Below are 18,157 nucleotides of genomic sequence, written 5' to 3' on the forward strand. Positions count from 1 at the left end.
TGCTGGTGACACAGTGAGGATAGCCCAGGTGCCCAGGACATAGCCTCACAGCCGTAATCCTTGCCTATTTTTAAGTCTTTATATACTCCTAGATGCTTCTTCCTCATGCTATTCAATCTTCCAATCGATTGACTTATTTATTGTTATATATATGCTTATATTTTTAGATTTATCTTTTTAATTAAGAATTTTACAAATAACTCTTAATTGGGGGTTCCTAATTCTGGGGAAATTTCATTTTACAAATGTACTTTTGGAGAGAGCACGTTTATGGGCCAGCGGCCTTTAAGTTCTTGTGGCAGTTGGAAGTAGGACGATTTTGGGGGGCCCTCATAGCTATTGATGAGGTTTTGTTTTAAGATCATTTTACATGACGTTAAATTGGGGGAGCAGTTATAAGGGTGTGTCTCAGAATAATCCATTCAACTCTGCATTAGTTTTTATATGCCTTTCTGTATTTGTGTTATATTTTGTTACAGCTAAAAGTAAATTTGTTCTTTCAAAATTCACACAACTTTTTGAACTCAGCGAAATGCGACGCTGGTGCAGGCCGCTGAGAGCATCGGAGTGCCCGGAGAGTGTCAGCGGCGAGAAGGGCAAAATAACTAATGACGATAACAATAAACAACAAAGATAACAACAATGACGATGACAATAACTAATAAATCCGACCAAAAGACTCGCATCCGTCAAATAGTAGTAACCATTACGAATCGCGTCCCGCGGGGTCGCCTACGGGGCACTGCACCAGCGGCCGCTGCAGCGGCTATCGCGGCGCCCCTGGCGGCCCCCTTCCTGCATTGGCCAGCGGGGCGGGGGCGGGGCGGAGCCTGGGGCGGGGCCGGGGCGGCCGGGGCGGGGCGCCGAGCCCGCCGCGGAGGGTGGGGAGAGGAGGAGGAGGAGGGGGCCGCGGGCGGCTGGGCGGGGCACGCTCAGGCCTCCGCTCCTCACTAGCCGCATTCGTAGCCCCAGAGCCCGCGCCGCAGGGAGCTCTGGAGGCGAGTGCCGCGCGCGAGCCGAGGCAGCAGCCGGAGGAGGAGCCGCGGGCGCCGAGGTAGGCGCGGGGACACCCGCCGGGAGGCCCGGAGCCCTCTGCTCCCGCGGCCCGGCCTGAGAGGGTGGCGAGGCCGGGGGGCGGCGCGCGGAGGCCGGGGCAGGCGGGGCCGAGGCCTGGGGGCGGGGACCGGCCTGGCCGGAGGGGCCGCGCGGAGCGGACAGGGCTGTGGAAGTCGGGATTCGAGGCGGTGCGGCCGCCTCTGCACTCCCAGCTCGGTCTCGGGGCACGGTGGCCCGGGAGGTGTGGAAAACGCCTGCCCCGAGGCGCCCGCGGTGGAGGCAAGGCGGGGGGCGGCCTGGGCCCTCCCACTTTTCGGGGCTCGTAGGCCAGTTCGCCCTTACGGTCCTCGGGAACTTGTTAACGGGAAAGCTTGGCAGAGAAACAAATGCCAACGTTTTGGAAGAACTGAGAGTCACGTCGTTAGGCGCTGAGGCTTCATTTTCCTTCCCCGCCCCCTGCCCAGCCTCGGCCCGACTTGGCCAAAGAAGGATGTGTCACCACCAGCTCTGGGCTACGGGCGGGATCCCCGGCCCGGCTGGGAGCAGGGGTACCTGAAACAAAGGTGAATGGAGGCTGGGCGACCCGGGCCCTGCTCCGCGGCCGCGCTCGGAATGCCTCACTGGGTCTCACTCCCGCGCCGAGCCGGCCGCCGCCTCGGAGCGGCGTTCTCCTGGGGGACCTCTCGATGGAAACCAGCTGGCCGAGCTTGGAGTTGATGTTGCATCCGAACTCTGTTGTGCTCACATTATTCCCAATCCTCCCACTCTGGTAAAGCTTAAGGAAATTTTATCCAGTCTTAGTGGTCAGCAAATGTAGGGGAAGACAGATTGCTGTTTGTAAATTGTTAGGTATTTTCTTGTTAGGAAATGTTCTGAGAACGCAAAATAAATTATTAACACGTAAGCAGAAAAAGAGTGATTTGTAATGCCTTCCAAATCTGAGGAAGTGCTCCTCCTCAAATCTTCATTTGTGTACAAAACATCCCCCACACCTTTGGTGCCAGGCATTTTTCTTTGTTCTTCTTTAGTCTCGGGCCTCAGTTTCTTGTAAACGGAGCACCCAGCACTGAGACCTTAAGGATTGCCATACTAGGTCAGAAGATGGACGTCCAGTTGAGTAAGCTCAGGCTTGTGTTGTAGTAAAACAGGTTTTTTTCCTGGGTGATACCGTTAAAAATTATCTGTTTCCTTTAATAGTATCCATGACTTTTCTGAAAGCCTTTTAAAAAATCTATAAACCATTCCTAATTTACACAATTTATTCACATTTATTGCATCCAAAAGGCTCTTCTGTCATCTCTGGCACAAGAACTTATAGCATGAGTTACTTGTGGAAAAAAACTTGGATCTTTTCTGCAGTCTAGGAGCTAGAAATAGAGCAAGGGAACAGGTAAAAAGGTTTTAAAAAATAGAAAGCTTTGGCGAAATCTTTACCAGGGCCAACCTGGCTGTTGAGTTAAAAAATAGCTTTATCCACTAACAACGTGAACATTAAGCAGTGAAAGATTTATTTGTACTCATAAGTATTTGCATATTTTAAAATGCAGCTTAACATTCTGGAGAGTGAAGGAGCTGAATTAATTTGGCCTTAATAAGGCCTTTATTTAAAGGATTTATTCTGTAAAATTTGGATTCAGTCAAAAAGCCACACTCGAGGATCCAGAAGGCCATATGTGGCCCCAAGGTCACAGGTTACCCACCCGTACTTGAGCTACTCTGACAGAATGGAAGTTTTGTTTCAGCAAGAATGGAATAAAGGAGATGAGTAATTTTGAAGTATGAGGTACTTGAAAGGGGACACCTGTTCAAACCATAACTTTGCCTTTAAACTCTTCAGAGACTCCTCATTACCTCTGACAGACATAGTACCCACTGATATGGCTTCTGTCCCTTTTCAACACAACATGGAGCTGAAGCTTTACTTCCTCTCTGAAGCTTCTCTTCACATCCCCCCTGTCTGCCAAAAAGAAAACATTTTTAAAAAATCACCAGCCTTGGGAGTATAATTGACTACCTTTAGTCATTCTCTAAATCAGGGTTTCTCATCTAAGGTACTATTGACGTTTTAGACCAGGTAATTCTTTGTTATAGAGGACTATCCTGTATAGTACAGGATATTTAGCGGTGTTTCTGACCTCTACTTACTAGATACCAGTAATATGCCACACACAGTTGTGAAAATCAAAAATGCTTTCAGACATTGCCAGATGTCCCCTAGGAGAACCAAAATTACCCCTAGTTGAGAACCACTCTTGTAAATGGACTGCTGCCTTAACACAAATGAAACAGCATTGTCCTCATTTGCTTATGTATTTATTATACTAAGCTTGAGGGCAGGAGCAGTCATTTATTTAACAAATATGTGAAGCCCGACTTTGTCAGCTAGATGTTAGGTTAGGTCTGGAATACAGAACTAAAAGCAAATCTGCACACTTGGACTTTAAAGAGGGTGACAGATGTATACATGTATAATCATACAATTATCTCATTACAATTGTGTTAAATTCTGGGAGGAGAAGTGCAGGCTGCTCTGAGTACATGAAATAGAGGTTTTCATCTAGTTTGGAAACTGGGGAAAGTTTCCTTGGCAAAGTGACCTTTGAGGTAGACTAAGAAGGATAAACAGGAGTTACTAGGTGAATCTTAGGGGATAATATTCCAGGAAGAAGGAACAGGTGTGAGGGCCCTGAGGCAGAAAGGAACAGGACCATTTCTGGGAACTCAGAAGCCAGGGTGGCAGGAACAGGGAATATGATGATACAAAATTAAGCTGGAAAAGTAGGCAGAGGCTAGCCACTAACAGTGGTTCTCAATCCAGCCTGCTCATAGTAATCACTGGAGGAACTTGGAACAATACCGGTGCCTTGGCCTCCAGGCCCATTAAATCAGAATGTCTTTGGTGGATTCCACTCCCTCCCCCAGACACCATTTTCTCTGTGCCTTCCAAAAGGATAACCACTGATAGGAATTTTGTGTATCATTGTAGATTTTTTGAGCTTATTCAAGTAAATACATATTCTTTCCTCCTGCTAGTTACACAAATGGTAGTATACTGTACACTCTGTTCTCTTAGCAATGTCTTGGGAATCTTTCCGTTACAATAAATAGTTGCCTTATTCTTTTGAATGACTGTATAATGTTTCACTGTATGGATTTACCATAGATTTTTTAACTAGTCTCCTACTGATGGACATTTAGATTGTTTCCAATAATTTACCATAAACAGTACTATGAATATGCCAGTTCACATGTGTTTGAATGTATTTGTAGGATAAATTCCTAGAAGTGAAATTATTGGGTCAAATACACACACACACAGACACACACACACACTTATATTTATATATGTAGTGTGTGTGTGTATTTATATATTTGTAAATATTGGTGATTCTAAAAGATCATTCTGGTCATACTGGAGAGAATTGTTTGGAAGGAGACAAGAGTGAATGTGGGAGGCAACTGACTCCAATTAAGGTTACTGTGGATAACTAAGAGAGAAAAGATGGTAGCTGAGACCAGCACGGTAGCAGAGGAGATGGAGAGATGTATACATGAGATAATATTTAGGAGGCATAATTGATAGGATTTGGTGGTTAATGTGGTACAAGGGTTGAGAGGGAGAAGTAAGTTCCTAGGATGACTCCCAGGGTTCTAGCTTGCCCAACAAGGTGAATGGTGGAGTTGTTACCTGAATTAGAGAACACTGTAAGTATAAATAGTTTTGAGGCGAGTTTAAACCACAGTTATATTGGGACTGCTGAGACTTTCAAGTGGAGAAGTCACGTAAGCATTTGACAATTCAAATCCAGAGCCTGGAGGAAAGAGTCTGAACTGGGGGCACAAATTTTAAGGGTACATTGAAGGGTGTGGATGAAATTATCTAGGTCAGAGGTTGCAAACCAGTAGCCTTCAGCTGAACCTGGCCCACAGATGTGTTTTGTTTTGCCCATACAGTGGTTTTATTGTTATTTAATTTTGAATTAGTTGCCAATATTTTAAAATCTGAAGATTTCCCATGAAAATCCAGATTTGGGGCTTCTCTTACAAAATGAGAAGATGTAGCACTACTGAGTTGGCTTTCCCATATGGCAGCAATAATTAAAGCTAAGTCACGGTTGATCCCAGGTGCTTTCTAGTTCACTACAGAGCCCACCACTCCCTAAAACTTAGGCCTGGCCCACTTTGCTCATTTACTTCTCTGACGCTGTAGGCTTTTGAATGTGTTACCCTTGGTCTAGGAGGAGAGTATAGAATGGAGTTCTCATCGTGGTTGCACATCGGAATCACTGAATGATTAAAAAATACTAAGGCTGGGGTCTAAAAATTAAGAAAAGAGGGCTCAGGCCCAACATTTCAAAGTTTGGTAGAGAAGGGTAGCCCAGGAAGAGGATGAGAAGTGGCCAGAGAGGTACAGTGGAATGGCACCTTGCTTGAAGTTAAGGTATGCAGACCTAACCGAGTTCACTCTACCATGTTTTTAATTACATGAGAGATCTGGTTTGAGTTGGTGAAAAGTAAAAAATAAAACTAAAAAAAAAAAAATTAATTAGATGAGAGAGAGCCCGGTTTTATTTTGCATGTGTACAGGTATGCTGTACTTAATGGGCCATTTAAAGGATCTTCAAGAGTAATTTAAGCTATACTTGATTTTTTGCCTTTGATGCTTACTTTAGAATCTAATTCTAGTTTAAGATGTGTCATAAAAAGCAAAGGAAGAGAGTGATTGAAAAAGGAGTTAATTGCGTAAAAATGTGGACTGAAAATGATCTGTTGAATTTGGCAAGATGGAGTATTTAACCTCAGGAAGAACCATTTTAGATTGGAAGAGGCAGAAACCAGATTGAAGTAGGTAAGAAGTAAGAAAATGGAAAGGGTGGATATTGGCAAAATCTTTTGAGAAGTTTGACCACAAAAGGGAGTGATAAAGGAGGGACAAGTGTCTTACATGACTACATGGTAGGTGCTCAGTCCGTTGGTTACTCAAACTCTTCTTCTGACTTTTCAGGAAGGTAGGTCAATGATTCCTGATTACCTCTCTCTCCCATCTTAGAGAGGTCTTCCTTGTATTTGTTTTGGAGACTTTGTACTTTTTACTGAGATATTTTTGCCAGGACTCTTGAGACTTCTGAAGGGGCTGACTTAGATGTTGGTGATTAGGCCCTAAATCTCTTTCTTATCTGCAAAGCCATAGAGCTCCTAAAGGCCAGCAGTGATCTGGGCTCCAGTGACCCTGACATCATCCTTTCATTAAACTGATGAACAAAGACTATATTGTTGGTATGTTGAAAATGGAATACTTGGCTATGTTAGGGAATGTGTATCTAACTGTCAGATTCCCAGGAGTAGTTTTTGCAGCTGTATTTTTTCCAATTATCTTTATATTATAGATTGGTTTTCCAGGTGCATGCATGTAAAATTCCTCATACTTTGAAATCTTTATCATTGATGGTGACTAAGGGTATGGATATAGTGGCTGGGCGCGGTGGCTCACGCCTGTAATCCTAGCTCTCTGGGAGGCCGAGGCGGGCGGATTGTTTGAGCTCAGGAGTTCGAAGCCAGCCTGAGAAAGAGCGAGACCCCCTCTCTACTAAAAATAGAAAGAAAATTAATTGGACAACTAAAAATATACAGAAAAAATTAGCCGGGCATGGTGGCGCATGCCTGTAGTCCCAGCTACTCGGGAGGCTGAGGCAGGAGGATCGCTTGAGCCCAGGAGTTTGAGGTTGCTGTGAGCGAGGATGACGCCACGGCACTCTAGCCCGGGCAACAGAGTAAGACTCTGTCTCAAAAAAAAAAAAAGGGGGGGTATGGATATAAATTGGAAATGTAGGTCCTCATTGAACTCTGAGAGAAGAAAGCACTAAGCAAACTTTGGTTTCCAAAAGGTTATGTGAAGGCTGTTACCCTGAAGACCTGGAGTTAGAGTGACTGTCTGGGATGGGTTGTCATGCAAGTGGCCATAACCAGTCTATCTTTATCTGTTTCTGCCTCATTGGCAGCAACCTTAACCTGGCAGAGGAGGTTTTGCGCTTCATGTTTCTAAGAGTTGTGGTCTACCAGCAGAACAGAAAGTATAGGGGGTGGAAAATGCCAAGGATTATTAGTGAAGAATGGTATTTATTAGTTGAAGACATAAACCGCATTGCTATAATCTTTTGCAAACAGGAGTATCATCTTATGAGGGACTAGCCTTCATAGCTGTCATTGGTTTATTAATTAGGTAGATGATGGTTAACTTCTCTATAAAGGATGACTTTGTTCTCACTGCATGATCTAAAAGACAAAATAAGAAAAGAAAAAAATGGATGACTTCCTGACATCAATAGCACACCTTGGTCCAAGATGGTTTGTACTGGGAGCCCATTATGAGAAAATATTTTGTTTAGAAACTTGTATGTGTTTGGGCAGCTGTGGGAAATCACCATCACAAATATGGTTAGGTACTATACCTGAATGGCAGTAGATGGAGAGAAAAGCCCATTGCCAAGGTGGTCCAGAGGTTCTTTGGACTATGAAGGAGACACGATGGCTGAGTGGGCTGAGAACTTGGAGTCAGTTCTTGGGCACAAGGCCTGGATTTGTCAAGTGTGAGCTTTGCGGTATTTTTTTAAACTGAGGTAAAAGTAACCATTTTGAAGTGTACAATTCAGTAACTTTCAATATGTTTGTTCACAGTGTACAACCATCACCACTACCTAATTCTAGAACATTTCCGTCACCCCAAAAGGAAACCTTGTACCCATTAAGCAGTCATTCCCCATTCCCTCTATCCCTGGCAACCACCAGTTTCCTTTCTGTCTCTATGGATTTGCCTGTTCTGAACGTTTCATATAAATGGAATCATATAATATATGACTTTTTGTGTCTAGCTTCTTTCGTGCATAATTTTTACGGGGTTCACTTCGGTTGTAACATGTATCAGTGCTTCATTTCTTTCTTTGGCTGAATAATATTCCACTGTATGGATATATCAGATTTTGCTTATTCATTCATCAATTAATGAACATTTGGATTGTTTACACATTTTGACTCTTATAAATAGTGCTGCTAAGAGCATTTGTTTACAAGTTTTTGCTTAAACACCTGTTTTTAATTCTTTTGAGTATATACCTAGGAGTGAAATTGCTGGATCATATGGTAATTCTATGTTTAAGTTTTTAAGGAACTGCCACACTGTTTTCCACAGAAGCTGCCTACCATTTTACATTTCTACTGGCAACATTTCAGAATTCTAGTTTCTCCACATCCTTGCCAACACTTGGCTATTTTCTGATTTTTTGGTTATAGCCATCCTAGTGGGTGTGAAGTGGTACCTTATTGTGGTTTTGATTTGCACTTCCCTAATGACTGATGATGTTGAGCATCTTTTCATATGTGTGTTGGCCATTTGTGTATCTTCTTTAGAGAAAGGTCTATTCAAGTCCTTTGCCCATTTTTTAACTTGGTCGTTTGTCTTTTGTTGAGTTGTAAGAGTTCTTTATATATTCTGGATACTAGACATTGATCAAATATATGGTTTGCAAATATTTTCTCCCTTATTGTGGGCTGTCTTTTCACTTTCTTGATAATGTTCTTTGCACAAAAGTTTTTAATCTGGGTGAAGTCTAGTTTATTTGTTTTTTCTTTTGATGCTTATGCTTTTGGCATCATGTCTAAGAATCCATTACCAAATCCAAGGTCATGTCAGTTTACCCCTATATTTTATTCTAAGAGTTTATAGTTTTAGTGCTTACATTTAAGTCTTTGATCCATTTTGAGTTAATTTTTGTATGTGAGGTAAGAATCCAACTTCATTCTTTTGCATGTGAATATCCAGTTATCCCAGCACCATTTGTTGAAAGAGCTATGTGAATTTATGCAAGTCTCAGACCCTGAGTTTTCTCATTGGTGAAATGAAAATGATAAAAATACTTGCCTCACAAAGTTGTTTTAAGATTAAACGAGAGGATATATGTGTTATCACTTTGAAAAGTGTAAAGCAAAAAATAAATATTTGTGGTCATTATTGGTTTGCTACATATAGCTTTTATTTGTTCAAGGCCCTGTAGATTGATGTCCTTCAGGGACCACTGAAAGTCTTCCATCCTAATGCATAGTGAACCATGACATGATTAGAGGACTGGGATCTATGTTGTACCCCTGGGTAAAAAGTCATAGAGCCCCAGATGCAAGAGGTAGTTGGAAAAGATTGTACCTATCCAGAGTTGAAAATATATTTTAATATAGGGCATGTGTTTGTCAAATTCTGTTGCTATTCCTCTGAAACTTAGGGATATCTATTCTAGGTGTGTAAGGGCCCTAAAGAGTTTTCAGGCAAAGTAGGGAAGTAAAAGTCAGTCTCTTCTTACTGGACTAAGAATCATTACATTTCTCTGTATCGGCTTTTAAACTTCTAGAACTAAGACTGATTCAATGGCTAGTAACCTCACTTAGTTCAGTCAACAAATATTTATCGATTTACCCCTATGTGCCAGGCACTGTTGGAGATATTGGAGATACAATGCCTTGTGATAAAAGACCAAGCTCTTTCTTGAGCCTGCATTCCCCTGCAAATCACCAGTTATCTAAATCACTGACTCCAATTCCTTTTCCATCAGTCTGTCTTGAGAGCACACTCACCAGGCCTCTTCCCCCACTGAAGCACTCTTGCCAGCCTTACCACTGACCTTCACATTGCAAACTCCAGTGAATCAGTTCTCAGTGTTCCTTTTTCTTGACCTTTTAGCAGCATTTTACACAGTTGATTATTCCTCTTTCTTTGAAATACTTCCTTCACTTAGCTTCACTGCATTCTCTGGATTTCCTCTCACCTTACTGGAGGTTCTTTCTCAGTCTTTCTGCTAGTTTCTCATCATCTTCCTGACTCCTAACGGTGGGAAATTTGCTTGAGGCCAGGAGTTCAAGACCAGCCTGGGCAACATGGCAAGACCCCATCTCTACACAAAAATAAGAAAAACTAGTGGTCACTGTGGCCCGTTCCTGTAATGCTAGCTACTTGGGAGGCTGAGGTGGGAGAATTGCTTGAGCCCATGAGTTCTAGGTTGCAGTGAACCATGATCCTGCCACTGCACTCCAGTCTGAGCAACAGAGCAAGATCCTGTCTCTAAAAGGAAAAAAAAGAGTAATAGTTTCTGTGCCAATAATTATTTAAATGTTTTTTTCCATTTAAAGGCAATAGTTTGAGTGATGTGATGCAAATATAGAATTGTTAGAAGATGGTTGAATGTGGTCATGACCTCCAGTCATTGATTGTTTATTGTCTGTTTTGGTGGTTTTTAACCATTACACTGTTTTTAATTCTTAGTTGTAAGTATGGTTTAATTTGTACTCATAAAGGACTGTTGGTTAAAGATAGAACATGTATGTAGCACATGCCAAAATATTATAAATGAAGAACATAAAAAACAATAATTTTGCTCAATTATTTCAAGATGTTCTTTATGGAATACATAACTTTCATTGATCTGATCAGAATTCTTATAAAACATCAAGATGTCTCTAATATTTAAAAAAAACTATATGATTAAAGAAAGCTAGGAGTCATGTATCTCTATCCTATCTTTGCAACTTTTCTGGAAACCTAAAATTATTTCAAAATAAGTGGTTTTTAATCATTATAAAGATATAATCAGCCAGGCATGCCTTATGTTTAAAGTTACATATGCATGTAATTGGCATTTTCTGTTTCCTATTCTTAAGCCTGCTCTAGAGAAAATAATTTCAGATTGGTTCACTGAATACAAATAATAAGGTGTAAATATATCCTGCTGAATCTCATGCAAGATAGCAGAGGCCTAATCAAATTAAGATGCTTTCATTTCTAGAATGGATTGTCAATTGAAAGACTCCACGTGGTATTAAATAATTAGGAAGTGGTTTTCTCTAAAAAGAATTCATTTCAACTTACTATGTGAGTAGTGTTGTTGATGGCTGGATATTGATTATAATTGATTATATTCTATTTAGGTACTTAAAATTCTAAAAAAGAAAGATTTAAACATTTGAAAGTGAAAAAAAGAAAAAATACAGGGTGATTCTGTCCAATTTGGCTTTTCATTTATTGGTAATAAAGATCTACAATGTATTAAAAAGAAATTCTCTCAAAAGAAAAGCATGGAACCATTTCTACTACCTTGACATTTAAAAACTAAACCCCCAAATTACCAAAATAAGCAGCTTTATAAGCTGAAAAGGGAAGAATTCCAAGTATCAGGTTATAAAACCAGTTTGTTTATTTTGGATGCCATAATACAAATTAAATTTCAGTCTACATTTCAGCATACATTTGGTGCTAAGTCCATCTTATTTAATACATTTGGCAGTAAATCCATTTTTTGACAATTTTATTTGACAACTTATGATTTTCTTTACATTATAAAACAATTCATCTACTGTGAGTAGAAGACAAAATTTGTCCTTATATATTATCAACATTATTAAAGATTGCATTACACAAACTTCAAAATGTAATCCCTTTTTTGTTGTTGTTGTTTTTGTTTTTATAGAGAGTGGGTTTTGCTCCTTTGCCCAGGCTGAAGTACAGTGGTGCAATCCTAGGTCACTGTAGCCTCAAACTTCTGGAATCAAGCAATCCTCCTGCCTCAGCCTCCTAAGTAGCTGGGACTACAGGAATGTGCCACTGTGTGCCTGGCTATTTTTTTTTTTCTTTTTAGAGATGGGGGTCTTGCTACATTACTACATTGCCCAGGCTGGTCTCCAACTCCTAGGCTCAAGTGATCCTCCCACCTAGGCCTCCCAAAGCACTGGGATTACAGGTATAAGTCACTGCAGCCAGCCACAATCTTTAATATGCTGATCTAAGATAAAATAGTTTTACCTAAAATTGCTTAATCATATGTCATACAGAAAATTTTTAAATGATTTTAAAAATTCCTGAAGAAGTTTGCAATATTACTTTTTAAAAGATTTATTAGTCAAAAAAGGTTGGGAAACATTGATCTGCATTGTAGGCCTGATGACTGAAATGTTACTGATTGATGTTAGATTGGACCTGGATCCAGAATGGTCAGCCTGGAAAAGACATACACCATTTTCCAAATGTGAGAGCAGGATGTGTCATATGTTGGGTGCCTTTAACTGAAGAGTGCAGCTTTGCTGCTCATTTTTAGAAGGGTAATAAGTTCCCCTTTTCAATCCATGTTGTTGCTTTGGTCTTAAAAATGGGCACGTGTATTACTCATGCTGCCATCATTACAATCAAAGATTAGAAAGACCAAAAGATTATAGAGAGCAATAAAAAAAAAAAAAGGCCAGACACCATAGCTCACACCTGTAATCCTAGCACTTTGGGTGGCTGAGACAGGAAGATCGCTTGAAGCCAGGAGTTCGAGACCAGCCTGAGCAACATAGTGAGACCTCATCTCTACAAAAAATAGAAAAATTATCCAGGCATGGTGGCACGTGCCTGTAGTCCCAGCTACTCAGGAGGCTCAGATAGGAGGATGGCTTGAGCCCAGGAGTTTGAAGTTGCAGTGAGCTGTGATGACGCCACTGCACTCTAGCCCAGGCAACAAAGCAAGACCCCACGCTGTCTCAAAACAAAACAAAAGAAAACATGGTAATTACCCGTTACATATGATGAGGGTTTCTTGGCTACAAATGAAATGAAGAGAGACACCAAAGGAGGGAAGGAGTTAGAGTATTATGAAAGGAAGAGCTGAAAGAAAAATGGAGAGACAATATCAATGAAGATTTATATTTGCCTGTCATTGAAATTGATTTTAAGGAATAAAACACATTTAAAGACAAGTGCACAGCAAGAGTATTTCAGCTTAGATTTGGGGGCATTCATAAGGAGGGAGGTGTACTCCCAGGTATAGGTGTACTGTATAACAGTGCTACCAGCAGAAGCTCTTAATAGTACCCAGTTATAGTATGGATATGTCACTTTTCTTAACCAGACCAAGGCCTGGGTAACTGTACTTTGCCTCTCAGTACTAGGGCATTTGGGATGGGAGGCAGGAAGTTCAAAGCATATGCTAAACCTTTTCATCTGATAAAATGCCAAATGAAAAACTGAGCAGTCTCAGAAATGGCCAGGAGGGCCACTTTATCTTAGATGGAGTCAGTCAGCCCTTCCTTAAACTAGTTACAAAAAGTGACCTTTTTCTTAGTCTAGGTTTTGGCCAACGGAAGTGGTGGTATATTAGCAAATTGCCTCCCTCCTTTCTTTCTTCCCTTCCTTCACTGAGTGCTTCATATATGCCAGGCACTGTTCTGGTTTTGGGATACAGTGGTGAAAAGGTAAACAAGATTCTTGCCTTTGTGGAGTATACATATTATTGCAGGGATAAATACAGTAAATGTGTAAACAATAAATAAAGCAAATTCTGGGACTGGCACATGCTGTAAAGACAGTAAATTAGATAATGGGGAGAGAGTAATGAGATGGGGATTGTGGTCAAGGGGGAGGAAGAGGCCATTTCAAGAACTGGAAAAAGGCCAGAGAAGAACAGTACAAGATGAGGTCAGTGAGGTGGTAGCAGACTGGAGCTATTATAGGCCATGGTAAAGGAGTTCAGACTGTTGAAAACGCAGTGGCTAACCATTTTAAACAGGTGAGTAATTCACTCTAATTTATATTATTGTGATTGTGCTATTTGGACGATAACTGAAGTATGAAGAGGTGAAAGTGAAGGCAGCTAGACTAGTTAGGAATCCATGACAGTTCTGCAGATGAGAGAGGTTGACGATATGGATCATGATTGTAGCAGTGGAGGTGATGAGAAGTGGTCAGAATTGAGAGATATTTTGGAGATAGGGTTTATAGGCCTTATATCCTGGGTATGGCTTGCAAATATGGCAGGTAGCTATTCTACTTTTATGGAGTTGCAAACACCTAACAAGACACCTGTGAAAAGTTCTGTTACCCAATAAGGTACTTGCTTGTGCATGTACTGGGCTATTGGATTGTCTATCTATATAACAGGTAATTAATAACAAATAAACCCTTTTTGGGCCTCATTTGCAGAATACAGGGATTCCCCCAGTCCCACATGTAGAATGTCAGCTGAGTGAAGAACTTTGGGAGTGTCTCCGGGTTCTCATTATACCCCTCAGGGTAATTAAGGCTGAATGACAGTCAAAGGTTGGTAAGACAGGCTGGATGGCTGTCTTTACCCTAGACTTGGACCTTTCAGCTCACCCTGATGCGCTAGACATATGACCAGGGTAAAAAGCAAGTCCTTAACAACCTTGCTGGCTCTGTTACAGCAGCTAACTCTGTTTATTCTCAACCCTCCTGCTCTCAAATTCCTGACTCTTTGGTCAATCTCCATACTCTTTCTGGCCTTTTGGTTTAGACTCAAATCATGTCTCTCTCTTTTTTTTTTTTTTTTTGAGACAGAGTCTCACTCTGTTGCCCAGGCTAGAGTGAGTGCCATGGCGTCAGCCTAGCTCACAGCAACCTCAAACTCCTGGGCTCAAGCGATCCTCCTGCCTCAGCCTCCCGGGTAGCTGGGACTACAGGCATGTGCCACCATGCCTGGCGTCAGCCTAGCTCACAGCAACCTCAAACTCCTGGGCTCAAGCGATCCTCCTGCCTCAGCCTCCCGGGTAGCTGGGACTACAGGCATGTGCCACCATGCCCAGCTAATTTTTTCTATATATTTTTAGCTGTCCAATTAATTTCTTTCTATTTTTAGTAGAGACGGGGTCTCGCTCTTGCTCAGGCTGGTCTTGAACTCCTCAGCTCAAACAATCCGCCCGCCTCGGCCTCCCAGAGTGCTAGGATTACAGGCATGAGCCACCGCACCCTGCCCATGTCTCTCTTTTGAATTGAACTTGAACCTTGTTCTCACCTCTGCTTTCCCATGTTATCTCAGTATCATCTTCCTCAACTTCATCCCTCTCATGCATACACTCACCCCTGTCATGATATTGAATGAAAAATTACTTGCTGAAATCGTGGCCACAGAACCCCACTAAAGGAGTATCACTAGTGGTAATTGAGACTTGTATCCTGTGGGTAGTTATATTAGTTAGGTACTACTTTTGAGCCCTCAGGATCACAACTTGTTGCATGAAATTGTCTTGTAGACAGATGAGTGCTTCATGCACTCTTCCAGTGAGCAAGCTCATGCAAAAATGAACTAATAATCTTATCTGTGAGAAGACCTCACTAGAGATATGGTCAAGGTTGGTTAAATAGAGGGGATCAGTGGAGCCAGGAAATAAGGTACCAAAACTGTATCTGGGGGCAGGAGCTAAGCAATGAGTTCTGTCAAGGGACACCTGAGGGTGTCCTGTCGAGGGTCAGCTCAAAGTAATCTGTATTTCCTGCATACCTGGAAATGTTTCCTTTGGACTTTTTTGCCCCCTTCCCCTACCCCAGTTGAATTTTGGGGTGTTTCACGGCATCTGACAGTTCATACATTAAGAAAATTTTTTGAATTTCTGTTTTATGCTCTGTACAGGCTACATATTGGGGATATAAGGATGAGTAAATTGTAGTGGCACTCTGGCTCATTTGCTTCTGCTTCCCTGATCTGTCACACTGCCACCTGAATCCCATCATCCCCCTTCCTGAGAAACTATAGCAGTGTTACAAATGCTTAATACTAAAAATACTTTGTGAGTAAATGGAAATTATTGCTAAGTTTTTTTCTGTTCAGAGAATCTTTGTTTTTGTATGTATATGTGTTTTTTCCAAATCAGATCCCATGTTTCACTCTTCTGTTGTTTCTTTAAAATGTTTTTTCTTGCCCTGATATTTGTATTCTTTCACATTTAGAGCCTTCTGTATTTTCTGTTTCCTTCCAGGTCACTTTTTATTTTAAAAAATTAAGCTTGATACTTGACTTTATGGCATGTTTTATATATAATTCTCTTTCTGGATGTGATGCCATATGTGAATATGCTTTTAATTATGTCCCAGTCAGTTTTAGTGTTGAGCAAGGTTATTGTCTAAATTATACTTACAACATTTGATAATATACTTATAGTCTAAAGTTCAGATAGGTGGCATTTAACATTCTTCTTTTTTTTTTTTTTTCTTTGTTTTGGAGACAGAGTCTCACTCTGTTGCCCGGGCTAGAGTGCCGTGGCATCAGCCTAGCTCACAGCAACCTCAAATTCCTGGGCTCAAGCGATCCTCCTGCCTCAGCCTCCCGAGTAGCTGGGACTACAGGCATGCGCCACCATGCCCGGCTAATTTTTTTTATATATTTTTAGTTGTCTGATTAATTTCTTTCTATGTTTAGTAGAGACGGGGTCTCGCTCTTGCTCAGGCTGGTTTCGAACTCCTGAGCTCAAACAATCCGCCCGCCTCGGCCTCCCAGAGAGCTAGGATTACAGGCGTGAGCCACCGCACCTGACCTATTCATTGGTTTTAATAGTATAACTCAAAACTCCCTTAACTTTATCTGTTATCATTTTCTTTTCTATAGCTATTTTATGTGTCACAATTTCATCATTCTCTAATAAATTTATTAAGTTTTTAAGCTTTGTAAAAACAAAATTGGGGTTTAAAAAACACCTTTTTGTTCATTCTATCCAGGTTACTGTAACAACTTCAGTGTTCTACAGGTTTTCCCTCTCTTCCTCCCTCTTTTTCTCCCTTCTTTCCATCTTCCTACTAAGATTTTGGGACAGTTGTTCCTTTCCTAGAAGTTGAGAAATCTGGGATTATGGGAGGGACTCAGTAACTGTCTGCCTCAGCTCCTTTCGCCTTATTATGGACATGGTATAGGTAGGACAAAAGGATTTTGATGTTAGAGAAGCCTGGGCTCAAATCACAGTTCTGCTTTTGGAGTGTATAATATGAGCAAGTTCTTTAGCTTCTCTTAGCTGCAGTTTCCTCGTGTGAAATGCAAATAACACTAGCTTCAGTGTTGTCATAAGAATTAAATTAGATAATGCATTTATATGCTCAGCACAATCCTAGCATATATAAGTACTTTTAAAATGATAATATAATAATATTAATCTTCCTTTCGAGAGCCCGGTACAAGAAGGGTCAACATAGCAGCATGCCTCTGCCTCTACTCCAGCCCTTAACATACACACACACCCTCCTCCCCACCTAAGGAATATAAGCCCAAGATAAGAGGTGGCAAAGAGAAAATATGACTAATTCTCTTTTTCTTGCTGTTATCTGTTTATGATGGTAGCAAGAATTCCTACAGAGGTGGTCTTATATCTGATGTATGACCATTCCCTTAACCCTGCCACTGGAAGCCCACAGAGGGATTATCTTACTATGAACTCATCAGTAAATTTTTTTTGGTAAATGATGCTCCTCCAGATATGTCGTTATTAAAACATGTTCTAAAGGCTTGGGGTGTGACCAGGGGAGAAAGTAGCTGAGATAGAATAGAGAACAAGATCAACATTATTATTGTGAAGAAAAGATCAAGAAACTAAAAAGACAGGATATCAGAGGGATTATTTATTTGGAAATAGTGTTGGAGTGACAGCCAGACGCTAAAATCATCAAGCAATGAAAGGGATGACCTTGGGGAGCCATAAATGACTACAATAAGGAAGGGTAGTGGGTGGTAGAGTCTGGTGATATATGACTCAGAACAGAGAATTTCTGGACAGAGCAAAGGGAGAATGGTCTGGAAGTAGCAATGAAGAACAAGAAGGGCATTTACCAGGCTTTGTGTTTAAGGAGTGTGGAAGAGAAAAAGCCATCACCTTAAAGGGTTAGAGTGAAAGCAGCATCCTCAAGGGAGAGCCCAGTTTCACTTTAAGTAAGAAGATAAAGGAAGTTGAAGAAAGCTTCAGAGATCAAGGATATGGGGATTTTGCCAATAACTACCTATGAGTCCCACAAGACTCAGTGGAAAGGTTAGGGTTTCAGGAGATGGGGGGGTAGAGGCTTAGATTTCATCATCAATCATTACCATCTCTCCCTTGCAAACATCCTCAGTTTCTTTGCCTCTCTCTCACTTCAGCAGCCTTGCCTGGCTAACCCATAGCACCAATTAAATCCAATTCTTTGCCTATTTCATGCCTGTTAAAACCATGCTATGGAACTTTCATTAAATTAGTGCTCATAACTTCAAGTGGACCCTTAATATTGCCTGGCTATCATAGTAGATTTCCCCAGTCATTTTGTCTCAGTTTCCTCTCCTAG

At 41.3% G+C, this 18,157-nt stretch overlaps 1 protein-coding gene across 1 annotated transcript in view; it reads left to right on the forward strand.

The window, feature by feature from the left end:
* Positions 1 to 895: 895 nt before the first annotated feature.
* PPP2R3A (protein phosphatase 2, regulatory subunit B'', alpha) overlaps positions 896 to 18,157 on the forward strand; it is a 162,169-nt gene continuing 144,907 nt past the window's right edge. Inside the window, exon 1 of the mRNA XM_012663597.1 lies at positions 896 to 1,054. The gene's annotated coding sequence lies outside the window, so the exon portion shown is untranslated. The remainder of the gene's footprint in view (positions 1,055 to 18,157) is intronic.

Source organism: Propithecus coquereli, unplaced genomic scaffold, assembly GCF_000956105.1.
Source record: "Propithecus coquereli isolate 6110/MARCELLA unplaced genomic scaffold, Pcoq_1.0 Scaffold12, whole genome shotgun sequence".
NCBI lineage: Eukaryota > Metazoa > Chordata > Mammalia > Primates > Indriidae > Propithecus > Propithecus coquereli.